Here is a 16,598-nt window from a genome sequence, read left to right on the forward strand (position 1 = left end):
AACCAGCAACGAAGAAAAAACAAATAAAATGAAATAAATAAATATGTTTATTAGATGCGGCTTATGTGTCTGTTTGTCGCCCATAGTTTATTGGTTGCTTGAGTAACTGTACTAGCCAATGGGGTGAAGTTGCCACGGCACAGGGTTGCCGTTTCAATTGAGACGTAGACAATTTCCTATAAAACTTGCCTTTGCTATAACCATCAATAAGTCTCATGGCCAAACGCTTAAGCCTGTTGGCATTTTTTTTTTTTACATGAGCCTGCATTAGGACACGGTCAACTTTATGTTGCCTGTTCAAGAGTTCGTGAAAGAACGGACGTAAAATTAAAAATAATGGATGGCCCTCTGCAAGGCGAGCTTGAAAATGATGGAAAGATCTACATAAGAAATGTTGTGTACAAAGAGACCTTTAACACGTGAATTAACATTTTATTATTTAAATCACCTTTATTTATTGAGCTAGCGGTGGCTTTTAAGGAAATGTACCGGCAGTGGTTTCCTTCATTGCACTCTACTTTAAGCAATGAAGCAAGTAGAAGGGGGAAACCCCGTGGGGCAGTAAGCAAAGGTGCGTCCTCGCGGCCTGCTCTGGGTGATTCAGTTTGAATTAGCAGACACCTTTGCACAAATCATTTTAATTACAATTTGTAATATCTAGAACAGCGGTCATTTCGTATGACCGCCGGGCTTACTAGCTGTACATAATCATATTGTAGAGGTGTACATAATTGTAAATTAATGTTATTGTTGTCTTGACCATATTACATGGAACAATGGTTACCAGAGCCTACTCCAAAGAGGGGTTAGACTTCTATTTTCCACACAATTTTGAGGAAGAGCTCTCCGGGGGTCTCCCACCCCTCTCTCCTTCCACCAATCCACACGAGAGGACTTTCGGCTCGCTAATAATTAGAGTGCCGCCATGCTGCAGCAACACTATACGTTTACAAACATCCATGTCTTCTCCGGGATTCGAACCCAGGCCCTTCGATACCATAGTAAGCACCATAGTAATTCCTAACCTCTATACCGTCTGCGCGACTGGTATAACTTAATAATTAAAAATTTTGCTTTGACCGTAGGCCGCTAGTTTAATTTAAAAAAAAAAAAGGGGGGGATAATGTAGTGAATGATATGGGGAAAATAAACGTGGGAAAAAGAAAGTATCCGTCTCCCCCCCCCTTCTCCACAAGAAAAAGGCAGACAGACAGCAGACACGCTAATAGTTCAGGAAAGATCTTTTCTCTTCATTAAAGCATACTATTGTGAAAAGATAATAAATGAAAAGGGCTGAAGAGCTCTGAAAAGACACTCTCTTCTTTAAAACAAATAGACAATAAATAAGCTAATTGAATATAAACTCTGATGTAAAAGTGCAAAGGTTAGGTTTACCATCACTTTCTGAAAATAAAACAAACAGACCATGCGCACTTCATTCGCAAACTTTATTCACTCGAATCCAGGTACTATGCCGTCTTTGTTCTGAGACGCCAGTTAGTGGTTTTTCGTGCTATTGTAGCTTCTTAATCAGCGCTAGGAATTTTTTTTAGTTTTACAAAAATTTCTTTGCCCGCCCCCCTTCCAAAAATTAATCACGCGGTCCCATTACGTGGTCGCAACCTACACTTTCAGAAGCCCTGAATTATATTACCTATAAATAATTCGACTTCTGAAAATCTAGATTTATAGTCTAATTTTAAATATAGCCTTCAATTTTAGATGGATTTTTGCAGCAAAATCTTACTTCTAGGCTTATTCATGGATCGGTTTATATTCGGAAATAGATGGCAGGTAAGGTGAGTTTACCTGCAACAGAAATTGGAAGATTTTAAAATTTACCATAAATATATTTTCATATAATTTATTGACAGTTTTTGTAGTTCCTTGATTTAAATCCGGAACCTTCAGAAAGTACTTGGCTTCCATTACTGTAGATGTAATTAATACTTTACTTCCTATTGATCATAGAGAAACTTTTAATTGCCATTCAGGTTTGCTATTAGTTACTAACTACATTTGGCAGGTGTCAAGCGAATACCCGACGGTGTTGTGCCATTTGTGAAATCTGGTTGCCACAGTTTAGGGCTATAAAAATAGTTATAGTTTCTGTAGTTAGTTAGTTCTATAGTTTCCGCGGTTCGGCTGGGTGCTTTGCTTTCTGTGGCTAGATGGTGAATGCCGAAATGTATCCTGATAATCTTGGCACTTCTAAACCTCAGGAAAATTCTTTGCTGTATGAATAAAATCACTGTTCTTTCCACCTGAGTAAGGTTGTACCTCCACAGTTTGGAAAAATGGATGTCTAAAAGCTGGCCTGGCTTTCAAAAAGCTATTTATTGGACACTGTCAACCATCAAACCTATTAAACACTTTTGGGAAGCAACAGACTGCAGATGACACGTCCATCTTCCGTGGCCGAACTTATTGCATCTTCCATGGAGGAACTGGAAGGAACTTTCTGGGGACATGCCAATACCTTTTCCTGTTTAAGAAAATATTGGACATACAGATAAAATGGAAAGTCTTCCCAGATGATTGCAAATTGCAAAATGCAACTGAGACAAAGAACATCCCATTACTGTATAAGGTATTTCTCCCGCCATCTTGGCATGCCTTCGTGGTGTAGTGGTCAGCACGCTTGACGCGAATTCAAGAGGTGCGTGGTTCGAGTCCCGGCGAGGGCATTGCTCATTTTTCACGTCTCCTGCTTCGAAATAACCTGATGTCTCTACAACTGTGTGACACGTAAGTTTCTGACTCTATAATATGGACCTTCGGCCATATAGCATCTTAAAAAAAAAAGAATTTGTAAGTACGTGTCGCGCACGTCTACGTCTGTATCGGGTAACGTAGGCATAGCTGCCAACTTTGAAACTGACAAGCTCTCACGCGAAATCTGGGAGTTTCCGGCAGATATTCACCCTGCGCTTTGACGCCATTTAAAAATCTGATGTGTACACTACATGACTTCCTCGTACGGAATATTAAATTATGTGCGTTTTTCTTGCATTTCATTTAAACTTATTGGATTGAATTAAATCTACTTCGCCGACAGCGCATAAACCACAATAGAATAAATGCATTCTTTAAAATTCACTTTGTTTACCATAGCGACACTCTGGCGCTAGGTTTACTTAACAGTATTATATTTCATTCATGTTATAACTCAGAATGCACAAAATGTATATCATTTAAAGAATTATCTAATCGTTGCCACATGCTCTATTCAAATACTATAATAAAGCTAGAACTATGTATAAAAGAAATTAAGCAAATAAAACAAAAAAGAAAGTTTTTCCCAGACGATTGAGTACTTCTCATTCAATTAATTCAGTTCTCACTTCGTGACAAGGCAAAAATACATAAAAACTCAAAATATCTGTATTAAAAATTACTAATTATTAAAAATTAAATTATTAAAAATTAAGTGAATCTTAAACACTTATTTCCTCGAAAAAACTCCAGAAAGGATTAAGCATGATTTAAATCGCAATAATAAATGAAGGCGTTATCTTTGTTTTTGCGAAGCTACGTTTCTCTAGATTGGCAACAAATTCACTACGCTGCTATTTCAAATGTAAACAAGCAATGGCCGCCATCAAAAAAATTATTAGGCTTAGCGGCACTTAAAAAAACTTTTAAATTGTTGATAATTCTAAAAATATTGCATACAGATTTACTAAAGGCATAAAAACCTTAAAAGGAAGATAAGAACAACATAATTGAATCATTTTTAAAGCAAAAAATGTACAATTTACAAACCTATAAGAGTAAAGAAACTGAGATGTCTGAGCCGGGTAACAGAGTGGATATATTTATAAATATATTTATATATGTTTGGCGCGGCCGATTGCAACCAAAATACGAGGTGCACATCTATATGTTATAGTAGTCCTATATACAAAATTTCAACGTTCTGAGGCTACTCGTTTTTGAGTTATGCGAGATAGTACATACGTTCGTACAGACGCCACGAAAAATTCTCTTTAGAATTCATTTTAAAGCAGTGTTATAATTTTTTTGGAGGAAAAGAGTCTTTTATTCTGTCCTTACGTACATATATCACGCAAAAACATCGTTAAATTGCATTCGATAGCGGTCAAAATGCATATTTTCGTTGAAATATGCTGCCTGCAACTTTTCGCGATTACAATACTTCCTTTTTACTTCGTACAAGTAAAAGTTCGTACAAGGAAGTAAAAAGACCCACCTCAAGTTGCTTTAAAATCCATTATTCACTTTATAGACTACTTATAATGTGATTCTAATGTAAAACAAATTAGCATTTAATTAGGCATTCTAAACTTTATGTCCTTTGGCTAATTTTACTTCGTAATTTTCTTACTCTTTTATGCCGAGAAAACCTAGAGCAGTGAAGAAAAGCTAAATACAAATGTTAGCCCATTAAACATAGGCTGAATGTTCATAAAAAGCACTGAAAATGTCTATAAAAAGAGTAAAAAAAATTCAAATGAAGTAAAATTTAATAAGAAAAATTACGCTGAAAATCTCTACGAATGGGTGAAGAAGAATTTGCGCAACTTAAAGTTTCATTTAACTGTGAAACATTTTTCTAAGTAAAGGCTAAAGGCTAAAAACTAAAAACTGGAAGATTCGGTGATCTACCGGTAGACTAGATGTCATACAAAACCGGGAAAAATCGCAACTATGGCCTAGAGATGGAATGCCTCGAAACTCGGTACAGATTCTCCACGTGAGACAGGCGACATGCATCTGGATATAATTTCTTTCCCCTTCGAAAATTGCATTTATATTTTTTAATATCGAAGGATGCTTTTTATTCATTTTCGCTCATATTCTCATCTGACGATCGAACTCAACATATCAAACGCTGCACCAATTCAAATCTGGAATCTCTACAAAATAAGCATCTGTCTCTCAATAACAGGGAAACAAAAATTCTAAAATGGTTATAAATGCCCATTTGTGCTTAACATCTGAAAAAAATGCTGTTTTTATTTGATATATATGATATTATGCTGATATTATATATATTTATAATATCATATAAATATATTTGATATTATGCTGTTTTTATTTGAATATATGATGGTCTCACATAAAAGACGAACTTACATTTTACAGGTATTTTTCAAGATAAGGGTTTGCATATACGACGAACTTAGGTAAATATTATGCAAATGACATTCCGAAAAGGAGACAAATATATATTATCTAGACATTTAACAAATATTCTCTATTCGTAAAATGCAAATTACAGTTAAATTACATTTAAATGAAATTTAATGCACACAAATAAATGATTAATATTGTTGCGAACTAATCTACAATATCATTTAAATTCTGAGAGCATATGTAAATTAAGTATCAAAATTCATTAATAAATATTAAATTCCAAAAATTATTTAATCCAAAAAAATTTATTTATAAAAATACATAAGTGAATGATTGTTGAGCAGGCAGGAGACAGACTTATCAAGGGGAAGTTGCCTCCAAACCTAACTATTCAATCATTCAATTCGTGTTTTCGTCATCCATGTAGACAAGGATAAAAGTCAAAACCAAAAGTAATACCAAATGTGGTGAATTATTAAAAATAAATTTAAACAAGTGGAATTTTTTGAGAAATTAGCAATTAAAAGACCAGAATTAAAATTAAAAAATAAAGAAGAGTAGAAAACCAAAATAAATTAGAAACTCTTGCCTACAGAAACTTCCCCGACACGAATTATGCATATAAATGAAAAAGAAACTAGACATTATCTATTAAAAATAATAAATTAAACTTAAATAATACTAAAAAGGCAAGTAAATAGCAAATTTTAATTTAACTTATCAACTATATTTGTTTTTGGGGAGTGGAGAAGCATTGCCAAACTAAGAGTGGTGTTCTGCAAACTTTAAATAGAGGGCGCTAATGTAAGGCATATCTGTGACCAATTTTTTTAAAAAAACCTATTATGTAAACTTTTAAGTAATGTAAAATGTGTGTTCTGCTGTTAAAATGTGTAAAAAAATTGTAAAATGCAAACTGTAACGTTATGTGAAAAAATGTTGCAAACTATTTAAATTTATTAACTTTAATTTGCTTTTTACGAATAGAGAATGTTTGTTAAATTCAAATTTCATTCCTTGCAGCAATGGCGCAAGAGAATTCTTTAACATAAAATTTTACTTTATTATCTAGATATAATATATTTATGTAAAAGTAAATAAATATATTTTCTTTCAGCGTAAAACATTTAAGGTTGTCATAATCTATGCTTTTAATGGTAGTTTTCAGAAAGGTGATTTAAGACAGATACATAGCTTTATGTTTTAACCAGTAGAGCTTAAGCATTCATATCTGGTAATGCAACATTTGAAAAATAGCACACACATACACACGCCACCCGCAAGCCCCCCAAAAGGAATAAATTTCCTTCAACATTTCTTATTATTGATTCTCCACGTGTAAAATGCATCAATAGTAATATTAAATTTACGTCCACTTCAAATAAATGTAATTGCCCATTCGAAATAACTTTATTGTACATTTACTTGAAGTGCACAAACGCCCTTAAAGGTGCGTTCCACCTTTTTAACAATTACCTATAGAATGCTTGGTGCTGCCATCTGGTTTCGCAAAGATAAACTATTTCATGACTTATTAAATAATAATGATAATAATAAAATTTAAAGATGTCGAATAAAGGCTACTTTAACACATTTTAATAAATGGTCTTCTGACGTTTTAAGATATAAAAGGCAAAAATTTCAGTAAACTTATTAAAGAAATGCTTTCTCAAACTTTTTGGCATTGAGGCTTCACGAAAATGTATGCGGACCCACATGCTTGTATATTGAACTGGCAAAATGGAGTACAAGGGGGGCGAAGAAATATATCCATATAATACAGTGAAAATAAATGAACTTATATAATTATTTATGAATTATTATAAGAAATGTAATACAAACATCAAAGTAGTTTAATGACAAAGATTGGGGAGGAGGGGAGTTAAGCAACTTTTATGCAATGAATAATTGCACAAAATTAGATTTCTCATATGTTATGTGAAGAAAGAACTTAATTAGGTAATTCGAATTTTTTTAACGCCTTTAAAGTTCTTTTGGTTAAAAACTCCAAAGAAGTTCATAAATTTATCCTTATCCATCAAAAACTGGCTCTTAATACGACGCTGGGTCGTGACTCACACTTTGGGAATGCTTTGTAATAATAGGCATTGCAATATTAAGCTTTTAGTACATGAATGGAGAATATGTACCCAGCATTTATTTTAAAATTATTATTATGATGATAATTTTAAATATTATAAACTTAGATATCTTAAAAGAAGGACATGAAATTCTTTAAAACAGACTATTTATTTTACAATACCTTTTACCAAAATAATTGGAACAAATAAATTTCAGACGGGATCGAGCCTCGGTAGAGAAGATAAAAAAATGATATTTTATCCTGTGTTATTTTACAGTGCGCTTCGGAAATAATTCTGAATAATAAGTATGTAATTATTTCGCAGTAAATATTCACCTGTTATTCAATTATTTCATTTGTATTATTCATAAGTTTTTTGATAAATATATTGTTAATTTATGATACTGGAAAATGGACTATTGGCTTACTAAAATTGATCAGTAAGAATTTTACCAATCGTTTTAAAAAAAATTGTATATATGCATTATTTTAAGAGAATTCGTTTTAAATATTAAAAAAACATTTTATTATTTTTAATAAATATTCGAAGAATATTTTCGATTCTTTAAGAATATGAATTCATCTCAGATATCTTCGAAATTGACATACTTTTCATTATAAAACCAGTGTCCGTCTAAGTTGCATTTTTCCATGTTCAAATTAATCTAAATTTAAAATACTAAAGTCGCATTGGATTGAAATTGGCTTCGTTTTATTTTTACAAATATTATTCATCCTGAGCCAAAATTATAGAAATTTTTAATTTCTACCGAATAATGATTTCTAATTAAGACGATTAAATATTAATTTATAATTAAGATGTATCTTTGGACAGACTGTTCAGTTCTTCTATAACAGCATAAAATCATTAAAACGAAATGATTTTTTCAGGGTTTTTTTTTTATGTTTTGTAAAAGAAAATTTTACACATAAAAAAATTAACAAATTAAGAATATACTTTTATAAACTGACTTCCTAGTATTCTGGTCATTTCTGATGTTGATGTTCATGGAAGAATAATCCCGCCCCCGTGGGAAAAAAAAAAAAAAAAAAAAACCACCTGGTAAGCCAACAAATTAATAAATAAAAATAAAAATTCAAAAAATGTGAAAATTTTCAGATTTTAACTATTGCCCATTCATGTTCCTGGAAAAATAATTCCCCCTCCAAAAAAAATTCTTACTCTTTGAATTTTAAAAACTGCCAAAAAAGCCATGGCAAGCCGGGGGGGGAAACAGAGTTTTAACTATTGCCCATTCATGTTCCTGGAAAAATAATCCCCCACCCTCCATAAAAATATTCTTACTCTTTGAATAAAAAAAAAAAAAAAAAAAAAAAAAAAAAAAAAAAAAACATGGTAAGGCGGGGAGAAAAAAAAAAGTTTTCAGATTTTAAACTGTTGCCCAAAAGGATCTGTTAAGGTTTCTTACGCTCTCGCTGAGTTCGCAGTCCACCAGTCTACTTTTGCGTTCACTCCTGCTAACTTTCCCTTTTTCTTAGCTTTATTATTAAGCATTGTTTTCTTCGTACTTACGCCACATACTGAACAAACTGTTAATAGCTGCATATATTTAGAATTCAAGACGTACCTTCCTGATGCAGTGATAAGTGTTGGTATATATGTTATGTTTAGATTTTTTTTTTTTTTTTTTTTAGTTTTCTCTCAGTTCATGATATCAATATTGAATTATCTTAGTAAGATGGCTACAAAAATTTTTTTGTCTTTTTATTTTTAACATTTTATGCATTAACTTTATTTATTAAATACCACGTGTTTCGCACTTACGCCACATACAGTTCAATTCAACAACAAAATCGCAAAATATTTAAAAGCATCATATATTTAGAATTCCCGATACAGTGTCAGAGGTTGCTGTACATATTTTTACATTCTTTATATTATTTCTTTAAAAACTAGCCGCTTACACACCTAAAATACATATCATAAAAATGAAATATATTAAATGATTTTTTTGAGTCCAGCTATAGTAATTTTATAAAAATACTAACTATTTCTAATTAAACATCTCATGATTTTAATACATGACAAAAATATTGTTAAGAATTATGTTTATTGCTTTTAAATCACTAAGTTTATTACTCATAAACCTTCCAGATTAATTTTGAAAGTATCTTGGTCTTTTCTGAAAGGCAACACGCTGGCGCGTGGAAGATAAAAATATTTTATTTTCATACACGGTAACACTGCTTTCATACAGCCGAGTGTGTTAATTAAACTTGAAAGATAAATATCTTACATTCATAGTTTTTCCCATGTGTGACGTGAATACAAATAAGTTGTCCTTAAAAAGATCTCCATGGACATCCCTTCCTTTAGATGTAGTTCTTAATGGCGGAGCACATAATAAGTAATTAAAAAAAAAAAAAAAACTTACATATTCCGAACATCTCGCGTGCTAGAGATAAAAATGTTTTATTTCAAATAGTATTGCCACTGCTTGTTTTTAAGGCGTTGAGTTCGTTAATCAAATATGAAGAGTAATAAAACAAATTCGAAATTCAAAATTCGGTATCTCAAGTGCACATGCTCGAGTGGAGGACTACGTTGTTTAAAACTGAATGCCTCGGGATACCGTCATTTCATCACAAAACGTACAAACATACATGCAGATTCTTCATTGTTTTATTTCTTTAAATATAATAGAGGGAGATATTTGCTGGAAACAATTTGAAAAGTGATACGTCCATATTGAGACTAATATCTAAAAAAAAATTACTCAAATTAACAGAATAAACGTAAGCGACAACTGATACGATTTTAAAAGGGAAAATACTTATTGCATTTTTCGATAATTAAATTCTGTTTCAGTATTTAAATTCTTAATTAATTAATCTCGCTAACCACTGTTTTAAATAGTAATAAGTTTATTAAATAATTTAAAAATATTTTTATTTAAAGTTTTAATTAATTATTAGTTCAAAGGGGCTTTGTCCCTGAAGGACTATTGTTTTCGTTTTGCGATTCTGCGTCGAATTACTATAAACGACGTATCACTTTTCAAATTGTTGCCACCAAATGTTACAGCCGTCCATTATATTTAAAGAAATTAAATAATGAAGAATCTGCATAAATGTATGTATGTTTTCGCACTGTGATAAGACAACGGTACTTAGTGCCATCAAAGTTTGAATAACGTAATCTTCCATAGAATATGGGCATGTGGAAGCCCTAATTCGAATTTGAAATTAGTTTTATTATCGATTTCATATTTTGTAAAACTTTAACGAATTTTTGATTAACAAACTCAACGATTTAAGAGCGAGCAATGGCAACACTCTACGGGGAAAAACATTTTTATCTCCAGGCGCGGAACTGCGTATCGGAAATTCTAAATATAGGCTCATTTTAAAATTATATTGCGAGATTGCTGTTGAACTGAATTTTATGATTTAAGTGCAAAGAACATGATATTTAATAAATAAAGGTAACATACAAAACGTTAAAAAAACGGCCCTTTGGACGTAAATTAAAATCTGAAACCTTTCAGAATTTTTCTTCTTTTTTAAATACATTCCTTTAAAAATACAAAATAAAATAAATAATAAACACAAATTAATTTCTTTTTGTTTCGTATTTAGAAACTATGTAGTTGTTTTTGCTTAAATATTATAGAATAATATAGAGGAGACGAAAAATGAAAACATGTGTTAACAAAATACTGAATTGCAGCAATAACGTAACATTTTATGTTTTAGTATAACTGCAATATCATTAAGAAAGAGTGAAAAGAAAGATTACGTACCTGATCCTTTTGACTGGAAGAAGCTTTTTTTTTTTTTTTTTTTTCCATGCCGAATAATACTATTTAACATTACAATTCAATCACATAGCTTCCATAACTTCTATTTCATTAACCTGCATTCACCGTTTCAAGTATTGATTAATCCTCGTAATGTATATAGTTCTTAATATTTTTGAGCTTTCCGTTTCTTAATTTCCTTCATATTTACAAAATAAAGTAACTTATTAACTTTTCGACGTAATGCTTATTCCATGATCCAGAAAGAGAAAAGAAATATGACAATGAAAGCTACGAATAATTTTGTAAACACGCAACCACGTTTTTGTGTTCATCCGCCCTGCGATTCTAACTGAAAGCATTGGCTTCACTACTTTGGCGATAAATTGCCTTTTTCGATCACAAAGTGTTTTCGGCAAAAATACTTTTATATTTCGCGAAGGAAACTTGTTCTCTCTGTTACCAATTATAGTAGATCGACGGAAATGTAGTAGAGTTTCCGTCGACTAAAATAAGCATACTTATTGTTTCTAAAAATATAGATATGAGATAGTAATCATAAATACAGCAGTCATTTTGTTACTACCGGGGGGGATGTTGATGGTGAGGCAAAACTCGCGGGCCGATTATAGCGAAAATTCGGAAAACATTCGTGGTTTGGGATTTATACTATTAATTTCGCGGTTGAGGATTTAGAGAAGCATTTCGGTCGGGAGGGATGTTGTAAGGTATATTATTTTTTAAGTAACAAGTTATGTTTTAAGCCTTTACTGTAACTTCTTTTTTAGCTTTGGCACTTACAAAACTTACCATTACGGTTAAGTTTTGGTTTACTAAATGCTTCTTATTTTTTTTTTTTTTTTTTTTTTTTTTCCCAAGATGATGGAAGAAATACTTAAAGGGTGCGAATAATTGGTAGTTCCGTATCTGTGTAATGTGGCGATTTTTTCAAAAATCTCGGAATGCCATCTTAAGCATCTGGAGATGGTACTGAAACGTACAAGTAGAGCAAAACTGACCATTAAAACTTCGAAATGTCGTTTTGCTTAAAAACATGTTCTTACTTGGGTAATATTGCAGGCCACGGGATATCGAAAAGAATCGGATGTTAAGACCAAAGCTATACGAAATTTACCAACAGCGAAGACTAAAACGGATATAAAGGCATTTCTAGAATTAGCGGGCTACTATAGCCGTTATATCCCGATGTATTCAGCAATCGCCCCTCAGCTGACTGAACTTTTAACCCTTTGCGGCACAGTGTGTCCGGTCTGGACACACTTAAAAATTTCCTTCTGTACGCACAGAAAAAATTAATAAAAAAGGATTTATAGGTTACTCTGAACTTTCTTTATTTGTAGCTCAACACAAACCAGTCCACATATTTTAGCCATGTTTAGTTTTTTTAAGACCCTCATTTTTCAAAGAAATCTTCTAGATTTTTTTAGGGTATAAAAGGAATTGTTTGAAAAGAAATTTCTATGTTATTTTTTTTTGCTGTATGCTAATCTCCTTATTATATATAAGTTTTAAATTTTTACCTTGAAATCTCGCCTAAAATCAAACGGCGAACCCTAGGTGTGCCCAGACCGGGCTTACCGATAATCTAGGACAACTGAGGGTCTGTATTCTTTGTTTCTCCGAATCTCATCGGTCAGTTCATTGACAATAATGCTCGTTTCAGCACTCTTTTTCGAAGCTCTATTCAATCAGTGTGTTCACTTTGGGCACACCCACAGAATTAAAGGATAAGTGCTATCTTCACAAAATTTTACTTCTGTACTCCACTAGGCCTAATTAGACTGCCTACCTTTTTTTTTTTTTTTTTTTTAAATCAAAACTCGAACTTTAAAAGGTAGCGTGCCGGAAAGGGTTAAAGGGCAAAACAGTAAATAGTGATATTCTGTGGAGTGCAGAAAGTGCGAGGCTTTTACTGAATTGAATGAAAAAAATAACCAATCACCCAGTTTTATATGCACCCGATTTTAGTTTTCCTTCTATTTTACAGTCTGATACATCTGATCATGGAATGAAAATTGTTCTAGCACAGCACAACTCTCTAGCAAGGGAGAAGGACATCCAATTATTTTCCTGAGCAAGAAGTTTCGAGAGGTAGAAAAAAATATTGTATTACCGAAAAGGAATGTGTCAGCATCGTTTTCGGTATCAAGAAACTTCATTATTATCTGGACGGACCACGGACAGCACTTTACTGTGCAAACTGATCATAATCGGCTCACTTGGTTACGAACTAATGGCAGTACTAATCGTCGCTTAATGCAATGGGCTCTTGCTCTTCAGCCATATAATTTCACAATTGTTCATCGTTCAGGAAAACTCAGTAAGAATGCCGATGCGTTAAGCCGGAAGACTTGAGATAACATTTCTCTATATATTATTGTTTTACGGTCTGTGTAAACATGTTTATTTCTGTATAACATTTAAGAATGTATATTGTGTATAACATGTTTGCAGAAAACTGTAAAATTCTATTTTGTATGTGTATAATTTAGTTAGTTTTAGTATTTGGTTATGTGTTTTTTATGCTGGCCTCAATATAAGTTCATATTTTTATCCTTGGTGCTTAACTCAGTACAGTGTAAATATTTGTGTTTTACATTCATTGTTTGTTGCTGACTTTGTGTGTCTCTAGCAGAGATAATCAAGCAGGATATCGGACGTCTGCAAACCCCCTCCCCACGGGGAGAAAAGTGGCTGTGACAATCCTCAGTTTTGATGAAACATCAGGTTTATATTCGAGAACTTCGTGTTCTCATGGAAACATATCTCGAGTATCCGCAGAAATGTCGGGAAAGTGATCAAGAAAACCTCGTTAAGGACATTCCCCTTGCGTCGCAAACGAAAAAGGTAAAAAAAAACGGCGGGGCTGGAAAATGCCAAGAAGTAATTCGCGTCACGGGACGGGAAAGCTTCTTTGGTGTAACTGTCCTTTCTGTAACTGTGCTGATGTTTACTTTTTATTAAACTCAGAAATCTTTTTTAAGTTTTAAATTAAGTATTAAAAGGGACACTGGTCTGATTATTTTCTATCTCTGAAGTTCACTTACGTTACACAGCATGTAAAATTATTTACGTGTTTTATATATTTTATTTTATTTTCTTATTTTAAAATATTAAATATTACTATAAACAAAACAAAACAAAAATCATCACAAATTTGTTTATTTCCATTCTGGTAATCAATATACTTTTACACGTTATTTTAGAATACAAATTTCTTGAATTAAAGAGAAACTGGAGTACATTAAAAATAGTTTCTATTTATAAACAAAATGATAAGCAAGAAATTAAAAAGACTTCTTTTTTGAATTAACAAACCAATGTACAGAAAAAATGTATTCCTTTCTTAAACTTTATAAGTTCACATTAAAAATTCTACAGCAACTTAACTAGTCCTAATGAGAATCACAAATCTATTTGAACTTTAACTATAAGGATTAGAAAATTATTCAGATTATGGCAAAGCATGTCAGAGCTATCTGCCTAAAAGAAGGAATGATTTTATGGAGGCCATTTTAAGGGAAACTAGCACATATTTAGGTTATACATAGGAATAACCACGAAAATTCTCACGGAACCATCCCATTACCAAACACTCGAACCCCGATCAAACTACTAATGTTCAGCAATTTTTCGGAGGGGGAAAAGCCAAATTAAAATCACGTGTCATTACCCTGCCCCTCCTTCCCAAGAAAGAAAGATAAATATACTCCTTTAATATAAAACACTTAATTTAAAATCATCGTTTTCAGACTTAAATATTTATCGCCATTCAGCACTTTAGTATACATTTCAAATTGTAACAGTACATTGTTTATCAGAACAATTGATAGAGCTATTATACTTTTCAAAAGGCAAAGAGGTTACTGATAAAATATCTGTCATTTGGATTGCAGCATCCGTGCAGCAAATTTGCTGTTATTTATAAATACCAGTACCATAATATAATACTAGTGTACCGATGAGGAATTTTATGAGAGATAGTTGGCATTCTCACATCACCGCATTATGTGTCTGCCGCAAATGAATTATTGTAGGAAGGCACATGAATGGAAACTGATAAAAACTTTTACATCAAAGACACTGGAAGTTCTGGTGAGTATGGCTAAAAATCTTGGTGCATTTGATCATGGTCAGATTTTCATGGTTAGACATATGGGACACTTAATCTCCACACTCATGCAGACACCAAGCCTTTCACAAGCCACCATGTTAATAATCTGTTTTGAGTATGTGGATTTTAAGAAAACCACCACTGCCAAAATCAATTGTCATGGCATAAAACCTGAGACGACTTAGAATATCGTTTTATTAGTTGAATTCAATAATAAGGTGAAACATTTTCATACAAAATTTCACAGTATTCATAAAAACTTATACTCACACGTACTGTATTTCTTTCAATTTTAAAGTCGCTGAACACTTGTAGTTCGGTCCGAGGTTCGAATCGCGCGAATGGTCTGGCTGCATGGGCGTTTTCGTGGTTTTCCCCATGTGTAACGTGTATACGAGCTAGTTTCCCTTAGAAAGTCCTCCACGAAGGCATCCCTCCCCTTAGGCAGATAGCCCTAGTGTGAATTGCCATAATCGCAATAAAACAATCTTATTTTTTAAAACACGGGTTTCACCTTTCTATGCCAGCGACTACCAACAGGTATTTATTCTTTTATACGTCTGTAATGAAGTTTTCAAGAAATCTCGCCATTTTTCATCTAACAACCAACTTTATATTGGTTAAAACTTACAGAAAAACTGAAAAACATTTTTAAGCGAGTGCATCGTCTGCACGGGTATTCTTGCTCGCGGTTTCTTTACATTTCTTAGTGGAATTATGTTAGTAGCGAAGCAAAGTAAATACGTTCGTTACTATATAGATTTTCATTTGAACAAAGTTTTGTTGTTCTAAGCATAGATTATGTACATCTTATTACCGTAGCTTGTTTGTGCTGTTATAAATGTAAAACAGTATTTTCCAAAAGATATAACAAGTACTTTTTCAATGTGAAAAAGTAAATTAAGTAAAACTGCTCCTTGTGGAAAAGAAGAAAATGGACTCGTATATAGTTTTTTCCTTTTTATTACATTTTATGCCTTAGACATTTAATGATAATTAGAAAACAGTTATCAATTGCAATCTTAAAAACTCGAATTTTATGTTTATGTGTCTAAATTACATTACATATTTCAATTAGTCTCTGAGCTGCAGGCGTTTAACCAGTAATGGTGGTAGTCCAAGGTGAATAGCGTCTTCTTCTGTATTTCTAATATATTTCCTAATAATTATGTAACACAAGTTTTCTAAGGAAAGACACTGCTTCGATTGATAAATAAGATAATTTAATATCTGATTACGTTCCTCATTTGCCATTTCCGGGAAACACCATATTTCTAAGCGAGTTTTCCAGTACCGTAAATTAACCTGTAAATTAGCACCGCAGATGAGTAAATCAACTATTCTACGGTTTCCACGTTCACACGCACAGAACAATGGGGTACGACCAATACTGTCACGTCTGTCGATGTCACTTCCAGAAATAAGGAGTTTTCGAACTAAAAGTTCGTGTTTTGTTTGAGCAGCGACATGCAGAGCAGTTTTACCAGTCTCCTCAGCTTTATTAACATCACATCCACGA

General features: G+C 32.5%; 1 non-coding gene across 1 annotated transcript; it reads left to right on the plus strand.

The window, feature by feature from the left end:
* The first annotated feature begins 2,614 nt into the window (after positions 1-2,614).
* On the plus strand, positions 2,615-2,687 carry TRNAS-CGA (transfer RNA serine (anticodon CGA)). Its single transcript has one exon. It is a non-coding gene; the product is annotated as a tRNA-Ser (tRNA).
* Positions 2,688-16,598: the final 13,911 nt, after the last annotated feature.

The sequence above is a fragment of the Stegodyphus dumicola genome, chromosome 4 (assembly GCF_044657685.1).
Source record: "Stegodyphus dumicola isolate Sdum_Otavi_A_Nest chromosome 4, ASM4465768v1".
In the NCBI taxonomy this organism is placed as follows: Eukaryota; Metazoa; Arthropoda; class Arachnida; order Araneae; family Eresidae; genus Stegodyphus; species Stegodyphus dumicola.